Source organism: Hylobates moloch, unplaced genomic scaffold, assembly GCF_009828535.3.
Source record: "Hylobates moloch isolate HMO894 unplaced genomic scaffold, HMol_V3 SCAFFOLD_14, whole genome shotgun sequence".
Lineage (NCBI taxonomy): Eukaryota > Metazoa > Chordata > Mammalia > Primates > Hylobatidae > Hylobates > Hylobates moloch.
This window is the reverse complement of record NW_026652289.1, coordinates 48,767,241-48,784,530: the sequence shown is the minus strand read 5'-3', so window position 1 is coordinate 48,784,530 and position 17,290 is coordinate 48,767,241. Positions and strand designations below refer to the sequence as shown.

At 42.7% G+C, this 17,290-nt stretch overlaps 1 protein-coding gene across 3 annotated transcripts in view; it reads left to right on the top strand.

The window, feature by feature from the left end:
- Nucleotides 1–6,447: 6,447 nt before the first annotated feature.
- The window catches only part of ZFAND6 (zinc finger AN1-type containing 6), a 78,763-nt gene continuing 67,920 nt past the window's right edge, over nucleotides 6,448–17,290 (top strand). For 2 of the 3 annotated variants that reach the window (XM_058427832.1, XM_032176225.2), the window contains exon 1: nucleotides 6,469–6,612. The gene's annotated coding sequence lies outside the window, so the exon portion shown is untranslated. Of the gene's footprint in view, nucleotides 6,613–17,290 lie in introns of all 3 variants that reach the window. The other variant, XM_032176224.2, reaches the window with a different exon arrangement.

Below are 17,290 nucleotides of genomic sequence, written 5' to 3'. Positions count from 1 at the left end.
AAACCCCGTCTCTACTAAAAATACAAAAAATTAGCCGGGCGTGGTGGTGCATGCCTGTAGTCCCAGCTACTTGGGAGGCTGTGGCAGGAGAATCCCTTGAACCCCGGAGGTGGAGGTTGCAGTGAGCTGAGATCGCGCCACTGCACTCCAGCCTGGGCAACAGAGCAAGACTTCGTGTAAAAAAAAATGTAGAGGAAAATAGGAGTCTCAATCAAGCTGTCTTGTGCTGAGCCAAACATTAAGGAGGGGCTGTGAAACCAAAAGTTTGAGAACTTTGATTTAGACTCTGATGAAAAGTTATTAGAGGAAACACTATTAACAGAAGTCAAGTCCATGAGAAGTTTTTCTAAAAGTAGCTCCTTCCCCATTAACCACAGCCTCAAATTCTGTTTTGGTCCTATCCATCCCTGGGGTTATCTTAGAAGTGAGTGTGCCCTTGGAGATAGTTTTGAAAAGGTAAATTGGTAAAGTGGATTAAAACCATCAATTCTTTGTAAGCTCCCTGTTTCAAAAGATAGAATTTATCTCCCTACCCCTTGAATCTAGGTCAGTCTTATATCATTCTTTCATAAAATATAGCAGAAGTGTCATCATACGACTTCCAAGGAAGACCAGGCTCATGCTCCTGTATTCCTGAAAGTGCTGTGCTCTGAAAGACTATGAGGAAAGAGAGGCCCCAGCTAAACAGCCATCACAGCTCATCTGTCACCTACAGCTTCTCCATGAGAGAGTCCAGGCAACACTAGCAGCAGGATTGCCCAGTCCACCCACAGAATCAAGAGAAATAATAAATTGTTGTTTTAAGCCACTAGGTTTGGGGTGTATCTTGCGGAGCAACAGACACTTGATAGAGTTGGGGACTAACTGCCTTTCCTCAGATGCAGAAGTATGTATTTTATCTCCTGGACCAAGGTTTCTCAACATGACATGATTGACATTTGAGGCTGATAATTCTTTTTTTGTTTGTTTTGAGACGGAGTGTCGCTCTCTCGCCCAGGCTGGAGTGCAGTGGTGCGATCTCGGCTCACTGCAAGCTCCGCCTCCCGGGTTCACGCCATTCTCCTGCCTCAGCCTCCTGAGTAGCTGGGACTACAGGTGCCCGCCACCACGCCTGGCTAATTTTTTTATTTTTATTTTTTATTTTTAGTAGAGACGAGTTTCACCATGTTAGCCAGGATGGTCCCAATCTCCTGACCTCACGATCCGCCCGCCCGCCTCGGCCTCCCAAAGTGCTGGGATTACAGGCATGAGCCACCGCGCCCAGCCGAAGCTGGTAATTCTTTGTTGAGGGGGGCTGCCCTGTGCATTACAGGATGCTTAGCAGCATTCCTGCTGCCACTAGATGACAGTGACAGCTTCATCCAGTTGTGACAACCAAAAATGTCTCCAGACATTGCCAAATGTCCTCTGGGGGACAAAATCGCACCCCCTCCTTTAGAACCATTGTCCTAGGCCAAACCATTCTGAGAATAAGAATCACCTGGGGGGTTATTAAAACTAGATTTCCAGACTCCTCCTCTAGAGAGTCTTATTTATTGTGTCCAGATTATGACCTGCAATATGAATTTTTTAAATGCTCAAGGTATTCTTATCAGACGAATGTGAGAACTGCTACAGCAGAGACGAGGAACCAAAAGAGGTCTGACCTGCTCATTTTGTGTTTCAGGAAGATCCTTCTGGAAGCAGTTGGAAGATAAATCGGGTAGGATGTGGGGAGGAATGTACAAAAGAGAATAGAATTGGAGGCTATTACTTAAATTCAGGTGAGAAATAACAAAGGGGTTGTATGGGGCAGTGGTGGTGGGGGTGCATTCCAAAGATATTTCTAAGGCAGAATCAGTGAAATTCATGACAAATTGGATATTGGGGAGAGGAGGGCTTAAGAAAAAAAAATGAGGCCAGGCGCGGTGGCTCACGCCTGTAATCCCAGCACTTTGGGAGGCCGAGATGAGGGGATCATGAGGTCAAGAGATCAAGACCAGCATGGCCAACATGGTGAAGCCCTGTCTCTACCAAAAATACAAAAATTAGCTGAGTGTGGTGGTGGGCGCCTGTAGTCCCAGCTACTCGGGAGGCTGAGGCAGAAGAATCACTTGAACCCGGGAGGCGGAGGTTGCAGTGAGCCGAGATTGCACCACTGCATTCCAGCTTGGCGACAGAGCGAGACTCCATCACAAAAAAAAAAAAAAAAGAAAAAAAAGAGCAAAAATTAAAGAACTTTTATACTTCAAATGATATCATCAAGCAAGTGGAAAGGCAATATGCAAAATGGGAGAAAATATTTGCAAATTACATATCTGAAAAGGGACTTGTATCTAGAACAGGTAAGAACTCTTTTTTTTTTTTTTTTTTTGAGACGGAGTCTTGCTCTGTCGCCCAGGCTGGAGTGCAGTGGCACAATCTCGGCTCGCTGCAAGCTCCGCCTCCCGGGTTCACACCATTCTCCTGCCTCAGCCTCTCCGAGTAGCTGGGACTACAGGCGCCCGCCATCACGCCCGGCTAATTTTTTGTATTTTTAGTAGAGACGGGGTTTTACCGTGGTCTCAATCTCCTGACCTCGTGATCCTCCTGCCTTGGCCTCCCAAAGTGCTGGGATTACAAGCGTGAGCCAGCGCGCCCGGCCAGGAACTCTTATGACCAAAAATAAAAGGACAAACAACCCAATTAAAAAATGGGCAAAGATCTGAATAGACATTTCTTCAAAGAAGATATCCAAATGGCCAATAAACACATGAAAAGATGCTCAACATCATTAGCCATTAGGGAAATGCAAAGCAAAACCACAGTGATACACCACTGCATACACACTAGGGTGGTTATAATCAAGAAGATTGATTATTACAAGTGCTGGCAAAGATGTGGAGAAATTGAAACTCTCACTCAATTACTGGTGGTTATGTAAAATGGTGTAGTCTCTATGGAAAACAGTCTGGCAGTTCCTCAAATGGTTAAACAGAGTTACCATATGACGCAGTGTCTGCCTACTCCTAGGTAGATACCCAAGACAAATAAAAACAGGCTGGGCTTGGTACACCTGTAATCTCAGCACTTTGAGAGGCCAAGCTGGGAAGACTGCTTAAGCTCAGGAGTTTGAGACCAGCCTGGGCAACATAGTGAAACCCCATCTCTACAAAAAATAAAAAAAATTAGCTGGGCATGGTGGTGCATACCTGTAGTCCCAGCTACTTGGGAGGCTGAGGTGGGAGGATTGTTTGAGTCCAGTAGTTGAGGTGTCAGTGAGCTATGTTCATGCTACCACACCCTCACCAGGGTGACAGAGTGAGACCTCATCTGTTAAAAAAAAAAAAGTCCCTATAAGAACTCGGATAAAAATGTAAATAGGAGCATTATTCACATAATAGGCAAAAAGTGGACAACAACCCAAATGTCTATAAATTAATGAATAAATGTGTTATATTAAATATCAATACAGTGAAATATTATTCAGCAATAAAAGGAAATAAAGTACTGATACATACTACAACACAATGAACTTTGAAAACCTTATGCTAAGTGAAAGTAGCCAGTCTCAAAAGACCACGTATTATATGACTACATATTTACGAAATGTCCAAAATAGGCAAAACTAGCCAGGCATGGTAGTTTGCGCCCGTAGACCCAGCTACTCAGGAGGCTGAGGCCAAAGGATCACTTGCAAAACTTAAGGGACACACAGTAGCTTCGTGGTTGCCTAGGGGTGGAGGTGGGGCATGGATTGGGGGAAAGGGGAATGTGACTGCTAATAGGTACAAGGTTGTTTTTCTGTTTTGTTTTTTCTTTCTTTTTTCTTTTTCTTTCTTTTTTTTTTTTTTTTTTTTTTTGAGATAGAGTCTTGCTCTGTCACCCAGGCTCCAGGCTGGAGTGCAGTGGCGTGATCTCAGCTCATTGCCACCTCCGCCTGCTGGGTTCAAGTGATTCTCCTGCCTCAGCCTCCCAAGCAGCCAGGACTACAGGTGCACACCACCATGGCCGGCTAATTTTTGTATTTTTAGTAGAGACAGGGTTTCACTGTGTTGACCAGGCTGGTCTCTAACACCTGACCTCAAGTGATCCACCTGCCTCGGCCTCCCAAAATGCTGGTATTACAGGCATGAGCCACTACACCCTGCCAAGGTTTCTTTTTAGGGTGACAAAATGTTCTGAAACTGATTTGTGGTGATAACTGCACCACTGTGAATATACTAAAAACCACTGAATTGTATAATTTCTTTCATTTTTCTTTTTGTTTTTTCTTTAATAGGAGACAGAGTCTTGCTATGTCGCCCAGGCTGGAGTGCAATGGCCATGATCCCATTACTAATCAGCACAGGAGTTTTGACCTGCTCTGTTTTGGAATTGGGCAGAGTCCTCTTTCTTAGGCAACTTGATGGTGCCTCCCCATCCTCTATGGACACCTGTGGGCAGAGTGCACTACTGCCCAGAACTCCTGGACTCGAGCAATTCTCCCACCTCACCCTCCTGAGTAGCTGGGACCACTGGCATGTGTCACCGCGCCCAGCAAATTGTATTGTTTAAAAATGGGTGAGTTGTAATGATATGTGTGTTAAATCTCAATAAAGCTTGAGTTTCTAGCTTTAAAAACTGGAAACATGGTGTTACCATTAGCCAAAATTAGGACTACAGGAGGAAGAATGTGTTTGCGGGAAAAGAAGCCTTGGACATATTGAGTGGCTGTGGTAAGCACACAGTGAATGTCCTGCTCTGGAACACAGGAAAGAAGATGGGGCTGGAAATAATAATGCAAATACACAATCATTTATTGAGCATCTGTTACATACCAGGTGCTGTGAATATGTTGTTTACGTACACTGCCCGGTAGGTTGCATATGTATACTGTTTATTGTTTCTGCTCCCTCTCTTCCCCTGTGTAAGTCAATGCGAGGAGGGCCTTCATCTCTCTTACTTAATGCTGTCTCCAGCACCTACAGAACAGGCTGGCAGAGAGTCGGCATACAGCATTTACTGGGTGAATAGAAATGCAGTATCTTTTAATCCTCATAGCAATCCTTTACGGTAGGTTTTTGTTCCCATTTCACACAATTTTCTTAAGACCACAAAGCTAGTAAGTGACAGTGGTCTGTCTGCATTCCAAGTCACAATGCAATGCTATAATCTCTCAATCTCCCAGAACGAATCTGGAACAAAGGAAAGAGTAAAGGTTATGTAAACCCAATTTCTGCAAATTCATAATAACTGTATATGAAAATCCAACTGGGTTAGGTGCTGGAGTTAATACAACGATAAACTGGACAACAATCTGAAGAAAAATACATTTAAGACAAAATCCATAAGACTTGGCGCATAACCTTGCTAGTTCAAGAAGCTCCTTCACACATATCTTATTTAACCCCCACAAATAGCCTAATAAGTAGGTTTTATTACCATTCCAATCAGGCTTTTGTCCTCCACTTGAACTGTACTCCCCAAGGTGACTTCTGTGTTGCTAAATGCTCAACAGGTACTCACTTCAGGCACAACATTTAAGGGAGCACCAAAAAACTGATCAAGATGAATAACATTTTTTTAAATGAAAATTAATGCAAAAAAATCCATGAATAACAAAATACCAACATTTAAAATAAAGAGGATCCTCAGGACTGGGCTCGCCTACCTGGATGCCCCAACGGAACGCCTCATTCACGGTAGGACTGAATGACCTCGAACTAAAGTGTCACGTACTTCCTGCTTGTGATGCTCGTGAGCCCGAAAGGCTGAAAAACTTCAGGGGGAGCCATTCTGCCTATCACCCCTAGTTTCAGCGCAGCAGCGCAGCGTGCACCACGCAGGTGGGAACTAACCCCGTGCTTTTGGAAAAGGCTGGAACTGGGGGTGCTTGTGCCCGTGCATGTATGTATTGCACACGTGTGCATGCACGCTTCTCGTCTTGCTTCTATTTCAAAGTCCCAGTTCAGGACAGGGCAGAGTACTGCTTTCCAGTATGCGCCCTGAGCTCGGACTTTGCGCTTGCAGACTGAGGCGCCGGCCTGCATGTGAAGACAGTAGCTCAGAATTCCTTCCTGCACAGGTGGCAGGTGGAGTGCAACTCTTTTTGGTGCCTCAATCCGAGACAGGGACACGCCATTCCCTGCGAGGTAGCAAAGGTACCTGAACCTACACAATCAAGCCCCTAAAGTCTCCGCGGCACCTCTTAATTGCCTTCCGGTAGCTATTAGAGGTAGAGAAACTGCGGCGGGAAGCGCCCCCAGAGACGGCAGTGGAGCAAGGGACAGCGGAGGTGCACAGGGCGGAGGAGCAACTCCTTTCGCTCCGCCCCGCCTCTTCTCTTGCCTCCGGCCAATTGCCGTGCGCCCCGAGCCTTGACCCCGCCTCTCCGCACCTCCTCCGGCCTGCGGCCCCGCCCGCGCCGGTAATAATTAGCGTGCGGGCGGGGCCCGTCGCGTCAGCCCCGGGAGCCGGCCAATCCAGTGGCTCTGCTCCGCGGTCGCGTCATAGGCCGAACAACCAAACAGAAAAGTTTAATAAACAGCGGACGGAGGGGCCGGCGGTGGCGGAGCCGGAGCAAGCAGGGGTTCGGCGGCCTTACCTGTCCCCATTCACCGGCGGCTACCGGCGACGGCGGGCAGCGCGTCAGGCGGAGAGAGCCGCCGCCAGGTGAGGAGCGCGGCCCGCGGGGCCCGGCCTGCCCTGCGCTGCCCCTCCCCCGCCCGCTCCCTTCCCCCACCGGGCTGCAGCGAGGCGAGGCCCGCCCCCGGCCCCTCCCGGCGCCCGGGAGCCGGAAGCGGAGGGCGGCTGGCCGGAGCAGCAGGTGGTGGGCCGCGGGCGAGAGGGCAAGGACTCCCGGCTCCGGGGGTGGGGGCCGGGGATCCGTGGGTTCACCTCAGACGCGCGCGGGCGCCCGCGTCCCGGGGCCGCTTCCTGTCAGGGTGGTCGCGCTGGGGTCGGGAGCCTCAGTTCCTCAGGGCCGCGGAGGCCGCGACGCGCGCCGCCTCGAGCGGGTTCCGTGCGGTAGGCTAGCGGGGGTCGGAAGGGCCCCGGGCACCCTGGGGCGCGTCAAACCCCCCCACCCTTCCAAGTCTCAGGTGCTCTTCGGGATGTTTTTCCACCTGGGGTGTTTACAGAAACCAGCCGGAGGCAGCCCGGTGTCTCCAACTCCTGACTGGCACCGGGAAGGGAATTGGTCTCTTTTTTTTCCCTGCTTGGGTTTAGCTTGCTTAGGATTCTAAATTTTTTGTCTGCTCTTTTGAGATAGTTATTTTCAAGTTTTAGCTACCTAAAAAAGTATGAAAGAATATTCTGCTTGAAATCTTTTTAACTTGGTGTTTAAGTCCTGTGCTAACCCACACAGTTGGGACGCTATGATTTACCTTCACATCTCGGAAGTTGTGACCAGTTGTGAGGAAGTTAGGGCCTTGGGGTTACCTAAAGATAATTTATATTAAGTTGTTGGGCCATAAAAACTGGGCAGAATTGGCCACGCGCGGTGACTCAACGCCTGTGATCCCAGCACTTTGGGAGGCCGACGCGGGCTAATCACGGGTCAGGAGATCGAGACCATCCTGGCCAAAATGGTGAAACCCCGTCTCTACTAAAAATACAAAAATTAGCTGGGCGTGGTGGCGGGCGCCTGTAGTCCCAGCTACTGGGGGGGTTGAGGCAGGAGCATCGCTTGAACCCGGGAGGCGGAGGTTGCAGTGAGCCGAGATCAAGCTACTGCACTCCAGCGTGGCGACAGAGGGAGACTCCGTCTCAAAAAAAAAAAAACCGGGCAGAATTAATGATTTTGATGCTCCGAGAAACAGGATTAAATTCCTCTTTCAAACCGAAATCGGAGTTTGATTTTTTTAAAGTGTAAAATACCATAAACTTTTAAGGTTAGTTGTTCAGTAACCATGTCACCAATTTTAAGGCACTTTCTGAGTTACGTATAGTTTCTCCAGAGTCCTAGGGGAAATGTTTTGCACAATGTGCACGTTTAACTTTCCCAAACAGGTTGTCTTTTTTATTTTTACTTTTTTACGTTTTAAAATATATTTAAAGGGAGACAGATCACAAATGTGCAGGAGAAAATACAGAGTCGATGGATTTATTATCTTGTGATAACTTTTTGAGTGTATGCATATGTCAGAACTTACACGTTTCACACTTCAAATGTGTGCAGTTTATTGTCAACTATATGTCAGTAAAGTTTTTAAGAAATAACCAAAATATATTTAATACCACAAAAAAAAAACACAGTAAAGTATAAACAGATAAAACATCATAAATCCTTGACGACTTCCCCCAAACACAAAACTGGAACATTACTAAAACTTGCATTTGTCTATGAGTTTCTTATATGTGCAGTGGATTTTGTGTATGTCACTTCCTTGACTTTTTGAAAAATAGTTTTATCATATATGTTTGTATGCCGAAACTGTGTGGCATTTAATTTGTTTTTCTTTTGAGCTTTATAAAAATAGTATGTGGCTGTAGTTTGTTTCATTGCTTTATGATATGTTAATCTGCCAAAACTTATGGACACTTAGACCGTGTTTTTATTGTTTTTTATTTTGTTTTCCTATAAGCAGTCTTGCTCTATGAACATTTCTTGTTTCCGGCCTTTGGTACACAAGTACAAGAATTTCTCTAGAGTAAATACTTAATGTGGATTGCATTAGATGGTATTAGGTAATCAGGACTAGAATAGATTGAATTACTTAGAAATAAAATGAATGAAAAACATTAGGATTCTCTATTATGTTTAAATAGAAGATTCATAGCCGTAGTGATTGAACTAGAGTTCAACCTAGTTGAACATTTGTATGAAAACCCAAAATTTCTGTTAACTTATGTATAATGACTATCTTACTTTGAAGTCACATTGTAAAAAGTCTGGCACTGGTATCTCCTTTTCAATGCAAAAAATAGTAAGTATAGTAGAAAAAACGCTGGATTGTATGTAAAATAAATTATCCTTTCTGCTGTTCCTCTCCTCCCCTCTAATCTCTAGCAAATTACTTAAAAATTTCTCTTGTGCCTTAGCATGCTCATGTAAAAGAAACTTGTCCCAAGCTTATCCTTCCAGTTTTGCACAGACTTTAGTTAAGGAAAACACCTGTCAAATGGCACACCATTTAAGGGAAAGCATTAGGACCAAGGTGTTATTCTGTGGAATTAAATTTTGTATCCTTTGGAACATTTTTGGAAAAGTTGTGTGGTGTTTCAGGATTTGTTAACTCCATATTTAAATATGTTTTAGATTAGAGAATGCCCACAAAGTGTGCTTCCCGAGGATCTGTTTCATTATGCTAACAGAAACACAACGACAAATTAGGGAATAGTATCTCCTTAATATCCTGAAGATAGGTGTGTTTTTATGTGTTTCATGTTTTCATTCACGTATGTAAGTGTGAATTTACATGTAGTTTTGAATAACCTTATTGTTTGAAGGCATGGGAGTAGAGATGGTTTCATTTTTTTCTATATGTAGCTTGCAGACAAATATCAGGATGCTTTGTTTTGGTAGGGCTGTATTCTGCTTTTAAAAACCTTATTTTTTATTTGATTATAAGGACAATATGTGTATGGGGTTTTCCCCCTCAAACTTTAGGAAAGAATAGAAAGTTACTAAGAAAAGCCACCTATAACACCATCATAGATAACTATTGTTAACATTTTGTCAGGTATACCCCTGGTCTTTGTGTGTGTATTCTTAATATCCTAAACCATTAAGAGTCCATTCTAAACACTCTCAGCCTGGCTCTTTCTTAAGAACTTAGCGAAATGTAATCTGCCTCACCATCTTGTTTTATATAAGATGATAATAGAAGTCATCTGACTGGTACCATTGCTTCAACTTTTCTACTCTTCTGCTTCATTTAAATGTGTAAATTTGTAAATTAGAGTATCTTACTCTCTGATTCAAAACCCCCCAGTAGCTTTTCAATATACCAAATAAAATTGAAACCTCTTACTGTGGCTTACATACCTCAGACCGGCAAAGTCTACTAGAAATACAACGTTAGTCACAAATGGGAGCTACATTAAGTAATTTAAAATTTTCTGGTAGCCACATTATGAAAAAAAAGAGAAACAAGTGAAAATACATTTTATTTAACCCAAAAACTATTATTTCAACATGTAATCAGTGTCAGGAATTGTTGATGGGATAGTTTTCTGTTTTTAGACCGTCTTTGTAATTTGGTGTGTAGTTTCCACTTAAAGTACATCTCAATTCAGACTAGCTACATTTCTTTTTTTTTTTATTTTTTTTGAGACAGAGTCTCGCTCTGTCTCCCAGGCTGGAGTGCAATGGTGTGATCTCAGCTCACCGCAACCTCTGCCTCCTAGGTTCAAGCGATTCTTGTTCCTCAACCTCCCGAGTAGCTGGGACTACAGGCGTGCCCCACCACGCCCGGCTAATTTTTTTTTTTTGAGATGGAATCTTACTCTGTTATACAGGCTAGAGTGCAGTGGCGCAATCTCGGCTCACAGCAACCTTCGCCTCCTGGGTTCAAGCGATTCTCCTGCCTCAGCGTCTCCCCAGTAGCTGGGACTACGGGTGTGTGCCACTACACACAGCTAATTTTTGTATTTTTAGTAGAGAGGGGGTTTCACCATGTTGGCCAGACTGGTCTCAAACTCCTGACCTCAGGTGATCCACCCGTCTGGGCCTCCCAAAATGCTAGGATTACAGGCGTGAGCCACCGCACCTGGCCTAAATTTTTATATTTTTAGTAGAGACTGCGTTTGGCCATGTTGGCCAGGCTAGTCTTGAACTCCTGGCCTCAAGTGATCTGCCTGCCTTGGCCTCCCAAAGTGCTGTGATTACGGGCATGAGCCACCATGTCTGACCCAGAGTAGCCACATTTCAAGTGCTCAGTAGCCACATGTGAGTAGTGGTTACCCACATGGACAATTCCATCTTATAAAAGTACTATAACCTAGTTATCTGTTGGGTGTAACTAAGTTAGCTTATTATTTTTTTCTTATTATTATAAGTAGTGTGATAAATATCATAAGAGCTACTTCTATGTATTTGTCATTGTTTCTTTAGGATCTAGTCTGTCTTACAATCACTGATTCAAAGCATATGAACATTCCTTAAAGTCTCTTCATAAATATTGCAAAATTTGTCCTTAAAAGTTTGACTAACATCAAACTTTAATATCAAATTTGACTAAAAATATGACAGAATACACATTTCTTGTATATCTTTACCAACATTATCTGTCTATCCATCTACCCTCCATCTTCCCTTTCAATAGGAATCATTATATATTTCTTTGATCAATTATGATGGTAAATAAACATGGTTATTGTACATCTTCTAGTTTATCTTTTGCCCATTTTGTCTGGTGTTTTATATTTGTGATACCCTTTTAAACCTTTTATATTTTTAGGGTTTAGGATAGCAACTCTGGTATATACTGCAAATTACATATACACATATATGTATGTATACATGTATACATACACACACACACACACACACGTATGTTTGGTTTTTTAAAAATGTTTTTTGAGACACGGTCTTGCTCTATCACCCAGGCTGGAGGGCAGTGGTGCAGTCATGGCTCACTGCGGCCTCTACTTCCTGGGCTGAAGTGATTATCCCACCTTAGCCTCCCATGTAACTGGGACTGCAGGTGTTCCCCACCATGCCTGGCAATTTTTTTGTAGAGATGGGGTTTTACCATGTTGCCCAGAATGGTTTCAAACTCTTGGGCTCAAGTGTTTCACCTGCCTTGGCCTCCCTAAGTGCTGGGATTACAGGTATGAGCCACTGGGCCTGGCCTGCAAATATTTTTCCTAGCTCTTCATTTACCTAACAGTGTTTCTTTTCTCTTGCTCTCTCTCTTTTTTTTTTAATCAAATAAAACAAAAACAGGCAAGGGTTTTTACCTTTTAAGAAAATTAGGTTAATACTTTCTTTTATGGCTTCTACTTTGCTTTTATATTTAAAGGCTTCTCCTACCCAGATAAATTTTCTTCTAGTTCTTTTACGGTTTCATATTTCACATCTGTCTTTTTCTGTTCATCTGGGATTTATTTTGACATGTGAAGTGAAATAACTTCTCTTATTTTTCCTTAAAAATTTTGGCCCCACTAAAAAAAAAAAAACCAAAAAACTCGTTGCCTTGAAATAAAGCTGCCTTTATCATATGTTAAATGCACATATTCTTGGTTCTTTTTAGGTTTTATTGAAATATCAATGATTTGGTACCAGTGCACACTTGTATACATGGGGCATGGTGTTTTCATTTTGTAAACAAATGTGTTTTTGTTATTGTTTAAGTCTCCCCCCATCCCCCTTTTTTGGTTGTTGCTTTGTTAGTCCTCAGATTTTTTAGTTTATTCTTTTGGGGCTTCAAATTAGTTTTGGTTTTGATTTTTTTTTTTTTTTGGAGACAAGAGTCTTACTCTGTTGGCCAGGCAGGAGTGTGATGGCACGATCTTGGCTCACTGCAACCTTTGTCTCCAGGTTCAAGTGATTCTCATGCTTCAGCCTTCCGAGTAGTTGGGATTACAGGGGTGTGCCACCACACCTGGCTAATTTTTGTGTTTTTAGTAGAGATGAGGTTTCACCATATTGGCCAAGCTGGTCTCGAACCCCTGACCTCAGGTGATCTACCCACCTCGGCTTCCCAGAGTGCTGGGATTACAGGCGTGACCCACTGTGCCTGGCCAGTTTAGAATTTTTTAACTTAAAAAAATTGCAACTTTGATAATATTTTATGTTTTATAATGAAAAATGTAATGCTATTGAATGTTCTTCTGAGCATAGCTTTAGCTATATTACTTAAATTTTGATGAGTAATATTTTTATGTTTATATATTTAAAAACCCCTGCAGTTGCAGTTTTTATTTTTTCAACAAGTATTTAAGCACCTGCTCCATCTAGACATTGTGCCACATGCTGAGGACACAACTATGTACAAGACAAGGTCTCTTGCCTTCATTCAGTTACAGTCTGTCAATATAGACAAACCAACGAATAAAGAATTTTCAGATTTTGACAAGTGCCTAGGAAGTAAATAATAGGTGCTAATCGGATAATCTGAGACTGTCTCTCTGAGGATGTCACGTTTAAATTGATTGGCGGTAAAGGTGTGTGTGGGAGTTTCTTTAGCTTTCCCAATCTACCAAAACATAAAAAAAATATTGAGTCTCGCTCTGTTGCCCAGGCTGGAGTGCAGTGGTGTGGTCTTGGCTCACTGCAACCTTTGCCTCCTGGGTTCAAGCAATTCTCCTGCCTTAGCCTCCTGAGTAGCTGAAATTACAGGCATGCGCCACCATGCCCGGCTAATTTTTGTATTTTTAGTAGAGACAGGGTTTCACCATGTTGGCCAGGCTGGTCACAAATTCCTGACCTCAGGTGATCCACCCGCCTCAGCCTCCCAAAGTGCTGGGATTACAGGTGTGAGCCACCATACCCAGCTGAAATTACTAAGTTTTTTTGGCAAAATATTTTGTGAAATTTGCTTTGCAGGCCTGGCTGAGATCACTTGATGTCAGGAGTTCAAGACCAGCCTGGCCAACATGGCGAAAACTCATCTCTATTGAAAATACCAAAATTAGCTGGGTGTTGTGGTCGGTAGCTGTAATCCCAGCTACTCGGGAGGCTGAGGCAGGAGAATCACTTGAACCTTAGAGGCGGAGGTTGCAGTGAGCTGAGACTGCACCACTGCACTCTAGCCTGGGCGACAGAGTGAGACTCTGTCTCCAAAAAAAAAAAAAAAAACAAAAATTGCAAACAGTTTCAAGCCTCTTCCCCATCTTCCAACTGGATCACTGCTCCAAAGCTTGTGCTGTGTAGAAAATTTGTAACTGTGATTCTGAGTTCTAAAATCAAGAAGTTGGAGGTAGTTTCCCAAGTGAAGAGAACTGCTGGCACAAATGGCACATATGCAAAGTGCTTGACTTGACTTTGAATGTGACAGAAGATTGGAATAACTGGCGTTTACTGAGGGAGGACAGTGGGACAAGCTTTGTTTCAGGACTTGTTTGGGAGACTTTTATTTTTTATTTCCAAATGGTAGGGCTGCTTCCACCCGTCCTGCCTTCCTATGGAGTTTCGATTTTGTAATCCAAATCAGTCTCCTACCACTAGCATATATTATTTTACCCCTTGCTACTTTTCATTATTTCTACTGTGTTTTCAGTTTTCTCTACTCAAGACCTTTGCATATGCTTTTCTTTTGCTTAGTTGTGATTTCTTTGAGGAATCCTTCCTTGATGCCACAAAATAGGTTACATCTTTCTGTTGGCTTCATGTGCTCATTTTATATTGGGCTTTTTTTCATAAACATTTGTAACAACTCCAGTTCATTAAGTTTGTGTGAATTGTTTTAGCGTCTGTTTCTTCTTCCAGATCCATACAGTCTGGTAGCTACCATCCACTTGTGGCTATTTAAATAAATTTAAATTTAATTTAATATTAAAAATTCAGTTCTTCATCTGTATTAGTCACATTCTAGGTGCTCACTCAGCAGCCTTACGTGGCTAGTGGCGATTGTGTTGGATGGCAGAGATACAGTCTTCTGCAATAATAGATATTTATCTTAATTTATAGTCCTGTGGCTAATGGCTACCATATTTTATTTAAATAGTCACATCTGACTATTGAGATATGGCAAGTCTGAATTGATGGTACTGAGTATGAAATAGGAACTTGATTTCTAGTACAAAACAATGAAAATATCTCAATTTTTAAAATATTGATTACATATTGAAGTAATGATATTTTACATGTATTGTGTTAAAATATACTATTACTGTTAATTTTATTTCTTAATTAAAAGTTTTTTTTTTTTTTTGAGACAGAATCTTACTACGTCACCCAGGCTGGAGTGCAGTGGCACAATCTCGGCTCACTGCAACCTCTGCCTCCTGGGTTCAAATGATTCTCCTGCCTCCGCTTCCCAAGTAGCTAGGATTACAGGCGAGCACCACTGCGCCTGGCCTATTTGTTTGTTCGTTTGTTTGTTTTTGAGACATGGTGTTGCCTTTGTCGCCCAGTAATGGAGTGCAGTGGTGTAATGTTGGCTCACTGTAGTCTCAACCTCCCTGGCTCAAGGGATCTTCCCACCTCAGCCTTCCAAGTAGCTGGGACTACAGGCGTGCCACCACGCCCGTATAATTTTTACAAATTTTTTAAATTTTTTGTAGAGATGGGGTTTCACTGTGTTGCCCAGGCTGGTCTTGAACTTTTTTTTTTCTGAGATGGAGTCTTGCTCTGTTGCCCAGGCTGGAGTGCAGTGGCACGATCTCGGCTCACTGCAACCTCCACCTCCCGGGTTCAAGTGATTCTCCTGCCTCAGCCTCCCGAGTAGCTGGGATTACAGGCGAGTGCCACCACGCCTGGCTAATTTTTGTATTTTTAGTAGAGACGGGGTTTCGCCATGTTGGCCAGGCTGGTCTCGAACGACTGACCTCAGGTGATCCGCCCACTGTGGCCTCCCGAAGTGCTGGGATTATAGGCATGAGCTGCCGTGCCCAGCCGGTCTTGAACTTTAGAGCTCAAGTGATCTGTCTGCCTTGGCCTCTGAAAGTCTTGGGGTTACAGGCGTGAGCCACCGTGCCCAGCCAATTTTTAAATTTCAATGTGACTGCTAGGAAATAGAAAATCACGTGGCTCTCATTATGTTTCTGTGAGACAGCACTGGTCTGACTCGACCATAAGTTTCTGCAGTGGTAGGGACTATATCCATTTTATTTACTGTGGTATCTTCAGCACATAATAGACATTCAAAAGATTTGGTGAATGAATAACTCTGTTAACTTTTGAATGTTACCCTATAGTTTACAGAGAATGTTACCTATTCGACTTGCTTTTCATAATTGTTTGTTTTCTTTGTGACTGATTAAAATGGTTGAGAAAAGCTCTTTTGGTAGCTATATAAAGAATTAGTCTTCGTCTTTTGTGTAATATTTTATTTATTTTTTTCTGGTTTAGGCCTCCAAGGAGAGAGAGAATTTAAAGTTGGCTAGTCTGTTTTCTCTTAGTTTTTCTATGTCTAGCACTTTTTCCTGGATGATCTATGATATGTTATTTGGCACATGAAAATTTATGACTCTTAAAATCTTAATAGTTGAGTATTATAAATAAATGCCTTCTCTTTTACTTTTGTCTCACTATTGTGATCCCTGTTTCTTTTTATTTTGCGTTAATCAGTGACCTTGTTTATCCCTTGAGACCTAAAACAAAGCAATTTACTGTTTTTTTGTAGAAAGATACCTTATCCTATCAGCTTGGTTTATGCTTGCTTATCTGTATGTTTCCTTAATGTTTCCTTTGTGTTCAGTGTTTGACTGAATAGGCCATTCATTCAAACTCCCCGGCTCCTCATACAAACCTTGTAATCTTTTCGCTAAGGAGTCAGGAGAGATACACCAGGAATTGCAAGCTCAAATATATCTTACTTTTGTAGGCAATGTGTATTGGCCAGGGAAATATTTTTTTATTTTTTATTTATTTATTTAGAGACAGAGTCTTACTCTGTCGCCCAGGCTGGAGTGCAATGTCTGCTGCCCAGGTTCAAGCAATTCTCCTGCCTCAGTCTCCCAAGTAGCTGGGATTACAGGCGCCTGCCACTGCGCCTGGCTAATTTTTGTAGTTCTAGTAGAGACGGGGTTTCACCATCTTGTCCAGGCTGGTCTTGAACTCCTGACCTTGTGATCCACCTGCCTCTGCCTCCCAAAGTGCTGGGATTACAGGCGTGAGCCACCACACTTGGCCATATTTTTTTTATTTTTTATTCCCCATTGAGGTGTTTTTCAGGGTTTATCCTTAGTGATCCCGGTTATGTTTTGCTAATGTCAGGGTGGTCTTTTTATCAACTACTACAATAAACCACCAATTGTGCCAGAGAAAATGCCCAGGATTAATTTCTTTTGTAGGAAGAGCAGTTTGAACTATATGGAATCCTTCAAAATTCTAAGAAAGTGTTTGCCCCGTTCTGTATATATTCTGCCAAAAGTTGTTCCTAATAGTCTAGATATTGATTCTTTATATAAGTAGGGTCTTTTTAATCAAAAGTGAAGTGGCACCAAACATGCATCATACACTAATATAACACCAAGACCACTCTCAATCTATATATAACCAAGAGAAAAGAGAACTGTGGACTTAGCGATTCCAGATTGTTTTAAGATCTCTGGGACCTGCTTGAAAGAACATCAAGATGATTATCATTTTAGGTAGCAAACAGGTTAAAATTAAGAGTAGCTTATTCCATTTCTAAATCAGCAGCAGCAGAAAACAACAGCAAAAACAAAAAGAAAGCAATGTCACAACCATAAAATGTATAACCGAGATAAATATGAAAACAATATTCAGTGGCTTGTT